At 41.4% G+C, this 17,090-nt stretch overlaps 1 protein-coding gene across 2 annotated transcripts in view; it reads right to left on the bottom strand.

The window, feature by feature from the left end:
* MPP7 (membrane palmitoylated protein 7) overlaps window positions 1-17,090 on the bottom strand; it is a 255,602-nt gene that overhangs the window by 136,148 nt on the left and 102,364 nt on the right. The window lies entirely within an intron of this gene.

A 17,090-nucleotide genomic window follows, 5' to 3' on the forward strand; every position in this document is an offset into this window, starting at 1 on the left:
TTAAGTATACCATATTTTCAACTTGGCAGGTGAAGTAAGAATTTTATGGAACCCTCAGACAAACAAATCATCGATAATGCTTGCACACCATCCATGTAAATCTCGATTATGATATCCTATGCTTGCATTGCAATTCTGTAGTTTTATTCAGTCTTTCTACACAGTAGACTTTCTATAGTGTTGTAACATCTTTCCTTTCTGGCTCACTTACGTCTTGCTCACGTCCTGTTCCAGAGAGGGTCTCATGAGAAACAGAAAAGAGGGGAGAATGGCTGGCCTCCCTGTCTCATGCAGTCCGTCAAGAACCAAACATCTTTCCATCCCAGTGGCTCCACCATCCCCGAGACCCTTACAGTCCTTCCCTGGACGCGCTCAGTAACTTTGCCAAAGCAGCAGTCATCACTGTCCCGCAGCACGAGGGAGCATGTGCAGGCTGCCAGACCCAGATGATGCAATGGACTTTTCACTGGCCTACAGAGAGGGTGATGTCATGGACCTCAGCAGCACAGTTTCACCAAGTTGCAAGATACCAAATCAAACTGTCCCAATGAATTTCAAGAGTATATTTTACTAAAATGTAAGTTAGGACCTCAACACACCATGGATAATTTTTTTTACTATAGTAGAAATAAATACATCACCAGGTAAAATTTGTGATTTAGAAATAGATACTGCTGGAACTGTATGAAAAAACTTAAAAGAAAAAAAAAAGCTAGACGTTATTCAATCCTCTCCCACTTCTGATTTATATAGGAAGATTAAAAAGCTCTGTGTAGCACATGTACAAATCTTATTTCATTCTAGACCCTTGTTCTGCCCTAGACATACATGTATTATACTTCTACTTCTGCCGAAGCAGCTACTGTTCAGATATCAAGGGTCTGTGACACCAAGATAATGTGGGCATAACCAATATTTGCCAATGAGAGGCAGTAGAAAATTGCTTTTCCAGCTGAGATGAAATAATGCTTTTCACCAAGTTTCAAAGAAGAAAAATAAATCTAATAAAATATTAAGGAATGCAATATTCCCGCAAAAAAGGGCTTTCTGAATTATAGAAATTATACCAATTATACTGATTGCTCCTTGTATATCCAATTACACATGTTTGCCAAACGAGTCAGACTAGTAATAAATTAGTCTTATTCTCTTCATTTATCTTTTAATCACTACCAACTTTAACACTGTATTCAAATAGTTACTTATTTTGTTGAATGTATGAATATGGCATGTACTAATTATTACTAATAAGACCAACAAACATTGAGTGCTTACGATAGCCTGATACTGTTCTAGGTGCTTCAGGGGATTAGCTCCTCTAATGTTTTCAATAATTGTATAAGCATTATGATTTCCCACATTGTGGACTGTCTGCATATCATTAGGTTTGGTTGAGAGCACAAAACATTTTTGAATGATTTTTTTTAAATAAATATAAGCCAAGGGAAGGCAAGATGGTGGCAGAAATTCCTACACAAAAAGAGAGACCACCAACAGAAAGATGCTGGAAACACAAGTGATGTGAGCAGGACAGGAAGCCTGGAGGTGCAGGGCAGAGATGGGGCCGAGCCCGTGCAGGGGGGACCAGAGAGGGAGGACTGTACAAAGAATAAAACGGTACCTGCACCGAGAGAACCTTTTTCCTTTTTAATATTTCAGAGCAACAGACAAGGAAGCAATAAGAGGCACGAATCTAGAAACGTTACCCTCGAATATCACCCACCCTCACACAGCTGACCTCCCTCTATCCTCCTAAAGGTACAGAGACTCATCTCACTCAAAACTGGAGGGAGATTAGAAAAACAGAAAGAATTAATAACATACAGAAACACAATGAAGGCACACCAGAAAAATATACTGAAAGCAGATGAAAAACGTAGCCTAATATTTCAAATTGAGTTAATGGAAATAAAGAAAACATTGGAAGTTATTAGAAAATGGCATGATCGGTATTAGAAAAGGCTCAGAAATGAGACGATTAGAAAACAGGATGATATGAAGAGAAGTGGAACACACAAGAAACATTTTTTTCAGTAACAAGGACCAATCTAGAAGCAACACAAGAGACATGGAAGCTACAGTTAAGGGAAATAAATGATACAATGAAGAAATAAAATTTAGATCAAGTAGTAATGAAGAAAGGTGGAAAAAGAATTCATGGGGAAAGAGACAAAAAGACTTGGTATTATAATGCCCGTTTAACAATGCCCTACAGGTCCTGGACTGAACAAGATGGTGTAAATACACAAAAAAATAAATGGCTGATAGATGGATAGATAAGGATTATAATGGAAAAAACAAAATCGCCATCATTAACAAAAAAAATCTATAGTAAACGAATCGAATTTCTAAGTGAATTTAGTAAATTGCAGGGTACAAGGCCACTATATTGCATCAATATATTTCTATGTACCAGCAGCAAACAATTAAAAAATAACATTGTAAATACCTAGAAAACACTAATGAAAGACAGGCAGGACATATAAAATAAAATTATAAATACTACTGAGAGAAATTAAAAACCTAAATAAATGGAAAGATAGGCCGTATCTGTGAATTATAAGACCCAATATTGTAAAGATATCTATTCTATTCAAATTGAACTATGAATCCAATGCAATAACAATAAAAACCCCAACAGATTTTTCTGTAATTAAGATAGTATGGGGCTTCCCTGGTGGCGCAGTGGTTGACAGTCCGGCTGCCGATGCAGGGGACACGGGTTCGTGCCCCGGTCCGGGAAGGTCCCACATGCCGCGGAGCGGCTGGGCCCGTGAGCCATGGCCGCTGCGCCTGCGCGTCCGGAGCCTGTGCTCCGCAACGGGAGAGGCCACAGCAGTGAGAGGCCCGCGTACCGCAAAAAAAAAAAAAAAAAAAAAAAAAGATAGTATGACACTGACATAAGGACAGAAAGACAGAAGAGAAGAAAGAGCGCAGAAACAGACCCACGCCTATGTGGACACATGATTAATGAGGAAGTTAGTACGGCAGAGCCGTGGGGAAAGGCTGGCCCTTCCTCAAATCGATTCCTACCTCACACCATATACCAAAATCAACTCAAGAGAGACGGTAGATCTAAATGTGGAAGGTAAAATAATAAAGCAACTCGAAGTTATACAGGAAAATACCTCCATGATCTGAAGTACACATGGCTTTCCTAAACAGGACACAGAAAGCAGTAACGGCCACGGGAAGGATGAATAAACTCTGCTGTGTTACAGCTGGGGGCTTCTGTTCATCAAGACCCTGTTTAGAAGAAAAGCCACAGAGGGATAGGAGGTATCTGTAATACCCAAAAGCAGAAGAGAACCGGGCTGAAGACCTGAACAAGGACCTCATTGGAAGGGACACCCAAATGGCCAACAAACCCATGAAGAAGTGCCCAACCCTACCGGTCATCTGGGAATCCAAATGTAAAACCCACTGAAATACCATCACAACCCACCAACGTGAGTTTAAAAACAAAATGAAACAGAACCCCTTCAACAGCAAGGACTGCTGAGGGTGCGGGTGGAGCCCTGCGCGGTGGTGGGGATGCGAACGGGAGCAAACTCTTTGAACAAGATCCTACTGCCTGCTGCTGCCATCGCTCAGCACACGCACCCCAGAAGAATGTACATAAATAGTTCAATGAAAACACCATGTCCCAACGAATTCCTTACTGTGCTTCCAACAGAAACACATCCAGGTACAAACCAAAGACCTGTAAGCAGCATTATCCACAATGGTCTAAATCAGAAACAGTCAAAATGTCTACCAACAGCTCAATAAACTGTGGTGTGCTTACAGAATGGAACCTCCTTCAGCAACAGAGTGAGTGAACTATCTACTGACAATGTAAGTGACCACACAACCATCATTTGAGTGAGAGAAGACAGACACAGACACACAATTACATACTGTGAAGTTCCATTAAAACTTCCAAGAATGGGCAAAACAATCCATGAAAGTTTAAAGTGAGAATAGCGGTTTACCCTTAGGAAGGAGAGATGCGCATGAGGGGTATTTGGGGGGAATTTTAAAAACTACCGTAAGATAAAAGCACGCGAACACGTGATTAAAAGGGCACACTGAATACTCGGGAAAACTAACACAGAATAGTTAACACTGAGGACGATTCTCTAAGGATTTGAAAATGAAAAGACAAATATCCTTTAACCATCAAGACAAGAACACACATAAAGGAAAGAAGTTACACTGGCATCAGACTCGGGCAGGAAGAGGAAACATACTTAAGATACTCAGAAAAGAAACTGAAACCCAGCATTGCAATTTCAGACAAACTGACCCTCAAATATGAATACAGAGACCACAAGAAGAACTTTTAGAACTTTTAGGAAAATTGTTCCCATGAGCCCTACCCACGAGAAAGCTATGAGAGGATGAATTTCTGAAACAATTACAGAAGCTTCAGGATAAAGATGGTTACAAGCGACTTAGTTAACCAGGCTAAGGGTAAAAAATAGATCTGGAAATGCAGTCCAATACAAGCAGCAAAAATGAGAAAGAGAAGGGAGAGAATAAATGGAAAATACACAAGCGCACTGACCACCTAACAGGCATTAACTGGAAGTAACAATCAGGATAAAGTAAATGAGAAGTTGGGAGGACCTGCTGGTCACTGCTAGGAACCAACAGACAGTATCTGAAAAAAAGAGTCCCATTTCTGTGAATCTCTCTTAAAACACACCAGGCAGGAAGTGTGTAAAAGAAGCCTGAGATACCCCGTCAGGCTGAAAAGCAAAAGGGCACAATCAAAGTCCAGTGGGGCTGTGTCAAAAGCCCCAGCAGCCAACTTGAAGGGGCGCCCATGGGTCAAAGACGCGGTGACGCGACCACCAAAAAGAATGACTACGATGGACTGACACCTCCCAGATAGAAAAAATCCTTGAGTTCATGATGATACTTAAAATTAAAAAAAAGATTACTAACTTTGGAGACTGTTAGGGCACGGAAACAATATTCTGCACATTTTAAGTTAAAGGAAGACTCCAGCATTTAGCCTATGGCTCCACCATAAGCTGTATTTCAGATTAACCTACGAATTGATAAGAAAAACTTCTAACTCTAAGAAAATGATTAAATAAATGCTGGTGTAAGTAGCTCACGGATTACAGCAATAATGCCTCTGAAATTTATGGTTACGAAGTTTAGTGATTTACAACAGACAGGGATCTCTTCCTCAACCTCAGATGCACTAAAATGATGTTTTTTTAAAACAACGAAAAACCGTGGATATGTGTCCGTCAGAAGACTAGACAACAACTTTCTAGAGAAGGGAAGCCAGAGCACAGAGTCAGAGCGACTTGGGAGACGGCCCAGGAGCCTGTGATGCTCAGAGCGCCAGGCACAGGGGTGCCAACGCCCAGGCCCTGGCAGGGGTCTCTTCCCCCCACCTCCTCAGAGCACCGTGCAGCCGGCCACGTAGGTGCCAGGGAGCAGACCCCAGGTTTCTATGATGGAAAACTGCAAAGCCACAGGGGAAGAGGCCTCTACATTCCGTACTCTGCAACCTCCTACGACCAACAGTAGCTGATTTTTCATCCCTTCACTCCAAAGCTGGGTTTCTCCATCTTGACACGACCCACATTTTAGGCTGGATAATGCTTTCTTGTGGGAGCCTGTCCTGGCATTCGAGCAGCATCCCTGGCCTCTATCCACGAAGTGCAGCAGAACCCCTCCCTTCAAACCGTGACAATCAAAAATGTCTTCAAGTATTGCAAAATCCCCCCCAATTCCCTCCAGATCCCCCCTCAATCCGGAAACCACTGTTCTAAAGAGAAGTCCGCCGGTCACCAGGCCCTGCCGAGGCCAAGGAGCTTCCCATCAGCCTCTTACACCTCACTAGTAAATACAGGCAGATAACCAAGAATTCAGACATTGGACAGAAGCCTTCAACAGGACAAACACCAAGCCGACTAACAGAAGAAAGTCCCAGAGGAAATAAGGATTTATTAACGAAACAGCAGAGAATTGAAAACGGAATCAAAACCATTCTGAGTATCCATCAACCTGCAGAATAGCTTGTTTGTTTGTTTTTTAACTATAATTGATTTACAATATTGTGTTAGTTTCATGTGTACAGCAAAGTGATTCAGTTTTATATGTGTGTGTGTGTGTGTTCTTTTTCAGATTCTCTTCCATTATAGGTTATTACAAGATACTGAACATAGTTCCCTGTGCTGTACAGTAGGACCCTGTTGTGTACCTATTTTATATACAGTAGTGTGTATCGGTTTGTCCCAAACTCCTCATTTATCCCTCTCTCCACCCCTTACCCTTTGGTAACCGTAAGTTTGCTTTCTATGTCTGTGAGTCTGTTTCTGGTTTGTAAATAAGTTTGTCTCATTTTTCAGATTCCACACATAAGTGATATCACATGATATTTGTCTTTGACTTATTGCACTTAGTATGATCATCTCTAGGTCCATCCATGTGGCTGCAAATGGCGCTATTTCATTCTTTTTTATGGCTGAGTAACATTCCACTGTATATATGTACTACATCTTCTTTATCCATTCATCTGTCAGTGGACACTTAGGTCGCTTCTATGTCCTGGCTAGTGTAAATATTGCTGCTATGAACACTGGGGTGCACCTATCTTTTCGTATTAGAGTTTTCATCTTTTCCAGATACATGCCCAGGAGTGGGACTGCTGGATCGTGTGGTAGTTCTATTTTTAGTATTTTAAGGAGCCTCCATACTGTTATCCATAGTGGCTGCACCAATTTACATTCCCACCAACAGTGTAGGAGGGTTCCCTTTTCTCCACACCTTCCCCAGAATTTATTTGTAGGCTTTTTGATGACGACTTTCTGACTGGTGTGCGGTAATAAGTCGTTGTGGTTTTGATTTGCCTTTCTCTAATTAGCGATGTTGAGCATCTTTTCATGGCCATGTGTATGTCTTCTTTGGAGAAATAGCTATTTAGGTCTGCAGAATAGCTACATGTTAAAGCCACAGAACTAACCTGGGTTCCAGGCCAGCTCTACCACTTAACTGCCTGTGTAATGTTAGTCAAAGCAGTGCCTTGCTCTTCTAATCTTCACAATGGGGATAAAGATTAGTACACATATCTCAGAGCTGCTAGAAGAAGTAAACAAGGAATGTAAAACTTTGAAAAGCACACGGCACCCAGTAAGGAATCAATACATAAGAGGTGGGGCTTACTTTGGTTTGCCTTAATTATTCTTAGATTCTACAGTATATCCATGGGAAAAGACTAGGACATTATGAAAAAGGAACAGTAACACACAGACACACACACAAACTTACTGGCAGCACGTAATTTTGACAGCACATTCTTAAAAAATTAAACAGAAAGATGGAAAGTAAAAGTTGAGGCTGTCTCTCCAAAAGCAAGAGCAGAAGAAAAAAAATTAGACTACTAATCCAGGAAGACCAATACACACCTAAAATAACTTCCAGAAAGATGGAGAAGAAAGAGCTGAGGGAAGGAAATTATCAAAGAAATAAGAGCAGAAGAACAAAAGTCTCCAAGCTGAAAAGGCCCATGGGATCCAACCACTGCAACACTGAGGTGCAGAGAGAGAACCCCAACACAATAACGCTTACTGTGAAATTCCTGCCCCAACCCACTCTTACCTGGTTAGTTCTCAGGCAGCCCTCAGACCTCATTAACTAGCTCAGTAGTCACTTCTCCAACAAAACGTTCCCAAATGTGAGCGAACACTCCCATCACCCCTATTACACGCTCTAAGTACCAAAAACCTGTCTGTATCTCGGTGTTAATGTTACCCTTATTTAAGTGATGCTTTGAGTACTGATTTCAAGAGTCACATAGCTAAAGAACAGACCACCACGTCTATTTTTTGCCATCGTATCCCAATCACCTAACATAAGGTACCATAAGCATTTAGGTACTTTTCGTACGAATGAGCCATATAATAGAAGCACTGCTTCCTTGTAAATATAATACATTATTAATCACAACTACCTCTACCACGAAGTTCTATGGCTCTTTACATGACATAAGGACATTTCACAGGTTTCTCATACTGCTTTGGCCTACATTTGCTTCTTTTTATTTGTAATCCTTCAGTGACATAACTGACAAGTTCCTTGAACTAAATCTCAGATTTCCTAAAGGAATGGGTGTCACCTAGTGGAAGGACATAAGATTAAAAAGCAACTCGAGGCAATTATCTGAAGTTTAGTAGGCACAAAATAGAGACCTAGCCAATATTTACTCAAATTAGAAACTGAAGATGTGTATCAACTTTGCCAAGTAATGAAAATCAAATTTTCATCATTTGCATAATGTAAAACATCCCAGTTTAAATAAATGAAATTTATAAATAAAATGTATTTTTAAAGTTGGCAGTTAGCACCATTTAATTTAGCTTCTAACTGAACTGAACACAGAAATGAAAATGAGGAAGAAAGCACTTGTAGCTTCTACTCTCCCAAGGTGCAAAAGAAAAGGAAGTTACAATTGAAACACTACTTGCATATGAAATACATGATTTCATGTATTAAAGGCCACTTTCTCTTTTAATTAGGAAAGCTCTTTATCAGAAGGTGTGTGCACGTGTGTTTTATACTTTGATCTTGAGAGCCTGCGCTTGTTAAGCCAAAATAACCTCACGAAATTTAGTAAGAAAACAAGGGGACCATGAGAATATAGACAAAGCTGTCGCGATGGGAAAGAACGGGAAATTAGAGATGGACGATCAAGGACGGCACACCCCACTGCACTGGGAAGACCACAAAAAATAGACTAAAATACACGTCCACTTTTCTCCAGAGGGACGTGCGTGTGTATCAAGAAAGAAAACATTACTAAGTTTTCACAAGAAAACAAACACTAACTTTTTACGGTGCAACTGTCAGATCAATAGCAACCACTTAAAGTAACAACTTCATGGATGTTAATACGCATTTATCTTCACCGCTACATCACTGAGCTGTATATGAAAAACAGAACAGAAATACCACACGGTGAAGGTACCTGTTGGGAGTCAGTGGGGTAAACTGGGCGATAACCACCCCCAAGTCTTTAGTGGCTTCTAACAGGGAAGGCCTGTTGTCGCCTGATACTACAGGTCCTGGGGACTCTGCTCACACGCCCACGTACCGGATCGGGGAGATGGTGCCCCCAGCATCTCACACCCCGTCACCAAGCGGGCCGGAGACCAGGCCAACTCCGCACCCGCTCCTCGGGGCTTCTGCCCTGCACCCACACCTCACCTCCACTCACATTTTATCGACTCCCCATGTTTCATGGCCACGACTAAGGACTAACGTCAAGGGGCACGGCTAAGGTGACTTCACAGGGGCCTGCGAACTGTATTACCCTAGGAGAGATGCAGGATGGCAGGATGGATGCTTTTGTGATTCAGAATGAAATCATTTCAAATTAACTCCATTTTATATACACAAAAGCCTACGATTTCACTTTGAGGGGTTTTTAATAGTAAATTTGCATTAAAGTCTTGGTTTATAAAATTCCAATAGAGCGTTTTAAACAACATTTTGAAACTTTTAAAAGTGCTTAATCTGAAAATGTTAAGGATTTTCTAAGTATTTTACATGAAAATGGAAAGAATTATAAAATCAACAGTACATGATTTCCAAATCATGACCACCAAAGAACACCCCTCATTCCTACTATCTTCACTGACATATAAAAACCATTAACATTCATTTTAAAACAGGTGGATTAAAAATCTTTCTTTACTGTCACCTACCTGTAATAAAGACGACACAACTTATGCAACAACCTGAGTTAACTGAAAGTGATTTAAAAAAACCAACTACATCTTCAATTATTTACGAAGGACCACAGTATTTCAATCAACAAAGCCAGTGGGATGTGAGCAGCCCTTACTATGCCCTCAGCGAGCACTCAAGTATTTGTGAAATAAATGGAAGCCAAACTGGGAAAGACGAAGCCTGGAAGGGAAGGTGCCCAGTCTCCCTTAATAGCCACCTCCCTTGAACACCTACGTCACTTGTAAGCCATGTGGAATATGCAGGGATGAGCTACACACAGCTGCTGCCCAAAAAGGACTGGCTTCAACAAACAACTATACCCGCAATTACAGTAGGTGCCAAAAAGACGCTACATGGATGCTCACAACCAACTGGGAATATTAGATCAGTGCAAACAGCCACGGAGAACCTCTCTGGAACCAGCATATAAAAATAAATCAGACCTCAGACTTGGCTGGGGGCTACATACACCTCACACCCTAACACATGTTCTCCATAAGATCTACGAGCTAAGGGTTTTGTATTGGACAGAGGGTCTGTACAAGATGCTTCTGTCTTCTGCATTTAAGACAAAAAGGATCCGTGTGTATGTATGCTGTAACACAATAAACTATCAGAAAAAGTAGATGGGACACAGACCAGAAGATACTTAAAACGCATATAAACAAAGATCCAGTATCAGATATATAAAGTAATTCCTACAAATCAACCAGAAAAAGACAAATAACCAAAGAGGAAAAGCAGGCAAAGGATATAAAAAGGCATAAATAGGAAATTGGAAAAGCTCAATCTCTAATATTCAAATAAATAGAAACTAAAATAAAGGGACAGTATTTCAAATTGATCCTGTTGGCAAAAATTAATTCCAAGCGTTAACACTTGATTAAATGTAAAGCAATTGGGACTCTCCTTCTGTTGGTGGGAGTGTGAAACGAAACAATCTTAGAAGAGTAATCTGGTAATACCTAAAAAAGTGTGAGATGCACCCCAGTCTTGGTGCATTAACAAAATGTTAAGCAAAAAAAAAAAAAATGCAAAAAGATGTAAGTATGATTCTAATTATAAAAGGTTTTCAAACAGAAAAAATAATACTTCATATTTTTTAGGAACAGAAGTTCAAGATAAGGTGACCTCTGGCAGGTGAGGGATAGGAATGGAAACAAGAAGGGACACTCAGGCTTCAACCGAATCTGCAGTATTTTCTTTCTTAAGCTGTGCGGTGAATATGTGGGTATTCAAGCTATGGTTCCGCCTTTTTTAATGCCCAAAATATTCTATGACATTTTTAAAGTGAAGGAAAAGTTAGAAAACACATTTAGTCAACTCAAGAACTTTTTCAAGGATTTCAAATCATAGACTGTATTAATTTCCATTTTGCAATTTTACAGAGAGAAAGGAAATAAAAAAGCAAGAACAAAAGTTTATTAAGGCAAGAAAACATCATCCTGAAAAAGCAGAAATGCAGCCAAAGGGATAATGAGAAAAATAGCGAAATCCTGGGATAAAGCACGGAACACAGCTAACAAAAAGAAAGCAATGGAGGAGGTTTATGGTGATAATAATAACAACGGTGACTCATGTACCAGGTCCATTTAAAGCATGTTTCATATGTTAATTCCTTCATTCCCGGTAAGAAGCATACAAGGTAGGTACTACTACTGTCTCCATTTAACATGTAAGGAAAAGGAGACACGGTGAAGTAAAATCCTATGATTGCTACTGTCACCTTACTGCTGGCACAGTGCTCCTGGCACAGCGAGAATCTGAGACGTCCCAGCTCTAAGCCACCGCTTCAGGTGTGTGCTCACAAGAAGGGCCAGCTGGGTACCTGGACACACAGAATACACCTCAATATTCGCAAGGCAACTAGACAAATACGATGAGAATGAAATGATTGCAAGAGTGAGAGCAAAAGGAAAAAAGAAGCAACAAAAGGTCCGAAGTTAATCTGAATGATGAAAGTCGTCCTGGAGGTTACAAGACGCCTCCCTCTAGAAACTACCTTGGTCTCCTTCAGCCACATATGGAAACCACTCGTTCACTAATGATTCTGAGCGGAGTGCCTAACGTACCAAAATAAACTTCAGGGAACATTATCCAGTCCCTCCCCCCAAATCAAATGGAGTTTACACCGAAAATTTACTTGTGATTCTAATTTTTTTAGATTTGGGGACACATACCCTAGAAACACTGTTTAAAATGGCAGCTAGGTCTCCAAGCCAGCCCACAAAACCATGTGAAATTTCCCCTGAACCTGGAGTTTTCTGCGAACAGCGTATGTGTTCCTGTACACCTTCCGACACAACCTAGAGAAGCGCGGACCTAGCTGTACGTGACCCTGCCACGTCATGTTGCGTCAGGGCCCTGAGGAACAGCATGCTCCCTTTTTCTCTCTGGGTCCACAACCATCATCAGTCAGTGTACCGTGAGAGCCAATTCAGAGCATCAGGGCCACGCTCACGGCTCAACAGCAACCCGGCAAGAGGGCGCGAACTACTGCCTGCCCTCACATTAAGGTAAGGCCTCCAGAAACAGCACAGTCCAGAGCTGGGGTGATAGGGAGGGATGACCCAGGGTACTAGGACTGCAAACACACAATTCACTAAGCCAGGCACTCTCCAACCGGGTATGTCCAATCACCTGCAGAACAATTCTGCAAAACCTAACCAAGGGGGGACAGGCACATCTCTGTGCCCAGCAACGCCACTGTTAGGTAGAAAAACCTAGAGAAGCTGGATGTTTCCCTACTGGAATTAAGTCTCTGAAATTGGAGAATCACGGGAGTCGCCTCCACAAGGGAAGTGAGAGGGTTACTGACGTCCTGACCCCATCCATTCTAGGGAATGAACTGTTCTTGAGTCAGGTAGGATACCCTGTACATTCATGTTTGTGGAGAATGTACGTTCTGTCAGTCAAATATGAATAAATGTAAATTCAGATGATTGTTCTAAAGCTAAGCGTATTCAAATAAACATATAAATCTCACAGTGACTTTTTTTTTTTTTTTTTGCAGTACGCGGGCCTCTCGCTGTTGTGGCCTCTCCCGTTGCAGAGCAGAGGCTCCAGACGCGCAGGCTCAGCGGCCATGGCTCACGGGCCCAGCCGCTCCGCGGCATGTGGGATCTTCCCGGACCGGGGCACGAACCCGTGTCCCCTGCATCGGCAGGCGGACTCTCAACCACGGCACCACCAGGGAAGCCCCTCACGGTAACTTTTAAAAGATGCTCTTCCATTATATTAAACACAGACCCGGCAGGAGGAAACAGCCCCACGGAGTATCCACGGTTCTTGCTCCTATTCACCCATCCCCAGTCCCAAGCAAATCTCTGAAAAGGGTTACATATGGCCTCTGTTTTGAGAGAGCGAATTACAAGGGCAACAATTTACTCAGGGTCTCAGGAATTCCTATCTTCGGCAGACCTTACATATTTCTGTGCCTGAAAAAATGTAAGCTATAACGTAAGAAATAACTTCATCTGGCTGCTCCAACAGAGCTGGCCGAACAGTTACCTTTGATTGGCCAAGGAGCGTTACCAGCTGCTGATACCCAATTCTCCGCTCTGTCAGACCAGGTGGCCAGGGATCATTTGCAATGTCGGCTGCCTTGTCCTTTTCCTCCCACCCAAGGCAAATGGTATTGCAGAGGCAAGTAACATAACCTCCCCAACGGGTTTCCTCTCTGAACCTAACACCCCCTCTCCCCTCCAAAACAGCACAATTTGTTTCTGCAGAGCCCGGGACCAGTGTCTTGTTAAATAGCCTTTCAGCCTTGAATCTGATTTACTACTGTGTAAATATCACCTTTCCCCCCTATATGATGCTTTTCGTTGCTTCTAGATTAAAGCAAGAGAAAAACATGGAGTGCCTGCATGATTATAAAACCACAGCTCAATGAAATTCTCTCTCTCTCTTTATAGCTTGACTGTATCAATTATCCTGGAAATAACTACTTTCCAAGCAAGTCTCATGGTGCTAATGATTAAGAAAACTGGAATTAGTGAGAGATTAAGATCAAGCATTACCTTCCAGCTGGTTTTTCGTTTCCTCAAGTTTCCAGGTTGGAGATATAACATTTTTAAAGTACATTCTCATTCACAGGTTGCTTTCTGAGCATCTGCTCAAGACTTATTTTCAGACTCAAGATTAAGATGTTCACTTTTAAAATTCTACCTAAATTCACGAGCATAAAAACTTCACAAATTCATATTAATATGGAGATTGAAAATAAACCCCCCGCTGAGTTATCCCTCACACCTTGCTTGCACTTCTCAGCTACTCTGCCCATGGTGTCATGCGTTTCATTAAAAACAAAATTGCAAGACATCTTTCAGAAGAGAAATTGAAAATTTCCAATTACAAATGTAATTTGGTAAGGAGCTATTATCCAAAATACATAAAGAACTCTTACACATCAGTAATCAAATGACAGCCAAATAAAATAGAGGGCAAAGGGAGATTTCTGGTTTCAGCTCAGACGTGTAAGGAGAATGGAAGTTGCAGGACACAGTGCCACTCTGAAATCAGGACAGACAGGAATGCAGAGAGTCGTGGCTGAAACCAGCTTAGCAGGGGCAGATGTTACTGGGGCCAGAAACTTGTAGGGACCCTTAACTGGTGATACTGACAAACTGATGGTGGGCAAATGTGACTAGTCCGAGGGTTAAAAACTCCTGGGGACCCAGTCTTGGAGGAGACCCTTGCACTTCCCTCCGGGAGCCCAACCAAGTTCTCATGGTGACAGGAGAAAACTCCCCTATTATTTCAAGCAGGGGAAGGAGAAAGGTAATCATTTTGAAATACAAAGGCCAAGAGCTTTCTCCATAACAAAGTCCTCCCCTCTAACGGAGGGGCTTTATTTACCAGAGCTTTATTTGACCTGGGGAAAGGGCAGTAAGATAACTCTAGCCCCCTCTGGCCTTCCTGTCTCAAATAAGGGGAGAAAGGAAAGAGGGGAAAAAAAAAAAAAAAAGAGGCTAAGAAATGTTTCTGAAGGCCCTCAGAGCCCAGAAGCTGACATTTAATCAGAAGATCACATAACAATTCCTCTCCCCTACAACTCACCACCATCAACAGGGCTCTAGTAAAGTAACAGTGGATTGTAACTGAGAGAGCCGTAAGACACAGACTCCAAGAGAGTTCTTAAGGAAAGACAAAGGGGACAGGGGAGGGGAGACACTGAGAGCTACAGCCAACATTGAACACAGCCAGGTCAACATAAAAACTCACATGAAAAGCCTAATTACCTCAGTACCTATTACCCAATACATCATGTCCAACGTTCAACAGAAAATCACAAAGCATGATAGAAGGCAATAAAAACACGGTCTGAAGAGATAAAGCAAGCATCAGAACTAGACTCAACTCTGACACAGACTTTGGAACTATGAAACAGAGAACTTAAAATACGTGTGGCTCTAATGGAAAAAGTGGACAACATGCAAGAACAGACGGAAAATGTAAGCAGAGAGATGGAAACTCTAAGGGAGAATCAAAGTGAAATGCTAGAAATGGAGAATGCTTCTGATGCACTCATCAGTGGACTGGACATGGCCAAGGAAAGAATAAGCAAGATTGCAAATCCGTTCACGGAAATCCCCCAGGCTGAAACACAAAGAGAAATAGGATGAAAATTTTAAAAAGGAACAGAATACCCAAGAACTACAGGCCAATTACAAAAGGTGTTACATACACATAATGGGAACACCAGAAGAACAGAAAGAGAAAGAAGAAATATTCAAAGTAATAATGGCTGAAAATTCTCCAAAATTAATGACAAAACACCAAACCACAGACCCAGGAAGCTCAGAATACATCCAACAGAATAAATCCCCAGTAGTCTACACTTTGGTACACCATACTCAAACTGCAAGGTCCAAAAATGAAGAGAAAACCTTGAAAGAAGTTCAAGTGAAAAAACACCTTACCTATATAAGACAAAGACAAGAACTACATCAGACATCTCATCAGAAACTATGCAAGCAAGAAGAAACTGGAGTAAAATAGTTAAAGTGTTGAAAGGAAAAAACACCACCCTAGAATTCTGTATCCAGTGAAGCTGTACTTACAAAGCAAAGGACAAATAAACAAACGAACTTAAATTTAAGAAATCTGCTGTCAGTAGACCTGCCTTGCAACAAGTGTTAAAAGAAGTTCTTCAAGAGACAAGGAAAGTGATGTAGGTCAGGCACTCGGAAATACATTAAGAACAGAAGAGCATCAGAGTAGGAGTAAATAAAGGTAAAACAAAACTTTTATTTTTATTATTCTTAAGTGATCTGATAACTGTTTGTTCAAATAGCAGCAATGTGTTGGGTGACTACAGTATATGGATAAGTGAAATGAATGACAGCAATGTTATAAAGGATGGGAAGAAAGGAATTAAGAATATTCTTTATAAGGTACCTGCAACTACCTGTGAAATGGTACAGTGTTACCTGAAAGTAGACCTAGATTAGTTGTAATGCATGCAGCAAACTCTAGCGCAAGCGCTAAGAAATCCTTGATATGTTAAGAAAGAATAAATGGAATCATATAAGGTGTTCTACTAAAAGCAGAGAAGGAAGAAAGGGTGATAAAAACATAAAAAAAAACAAGTGTTATGAATAGAAATCAGTGGCAAATATGGCAAATATAACTCAGCTATGTCAACAATCACTTTAAATATGAATGGTCTAAATATACCAATTAAAAGACAAAGACTGTGGGAGCAGATTAAATAAGGAAGAACCTACTGCCTACAAGAAACCCACCTTAAATATAAAGACACAGATTGATTAAAAGTAAAGGAATGGAGAAAGATAAACCATGCAAAGAAAGCTGGAGTACCTGCATCTATTTCAGACACAGCGAGAGCAGAACAGGGAATATTATAAGGGATAAAGGAGGGAATTACATAATGAAAACGGGGTTATTTCTCTGAGAAAACATAACAATCCTTAACGTGTATGCACCTAACAAGACAGTGTCAAAATACATGAGGCAAAACTGTAAAACTGCAAGGAGAGGACTCCCCTGGTGGCACAGTGGTTAAGAATCCACCTCCCAATGCAGGGGACATGGGGTCAAGCCCTGGTCCGGGAAGATCCCACATGCCATGGAGCAACTAAGCCTGTGTGCCACAACTACTGAGCCTGCGCTCTGGAGCCCGCAAGCCACAACTACTGAGCCCGTGAACCACAATTACTGAAGCCCGTGTACCTAGAGCCCGTGCTCTGCAACAAGAGAAGCCACTGCAATGAGAAGCCCATGCACCCAACGAAGAGTAGCCCCCTCTCGCAGCAACTAGAGCAAGCCCACCATCAGAAACAAAGATCCAACGCAGCCAAAAATAAATAAATAAATTTATTTTTTAAAAA

This window comes from Monodon monoceros, unplaced genomic scaffold, assembly GCF_005190385.1.
Source record: "Monodon monoceros isolate NGI ecotype Baffin Bay Population unplaced genomic scaffold, NGI_Narwhal_1 Super_Scaffold_21, whole genome shotgun sequence".
In the NCBI taxonomy this organism is placed as follows: domain Eukaryota; kingdom Metazoa; phylum Chordata; class Mammalia; order Artiodactyla; family Monodontidae; genus Monodon; species Monodon monoceros.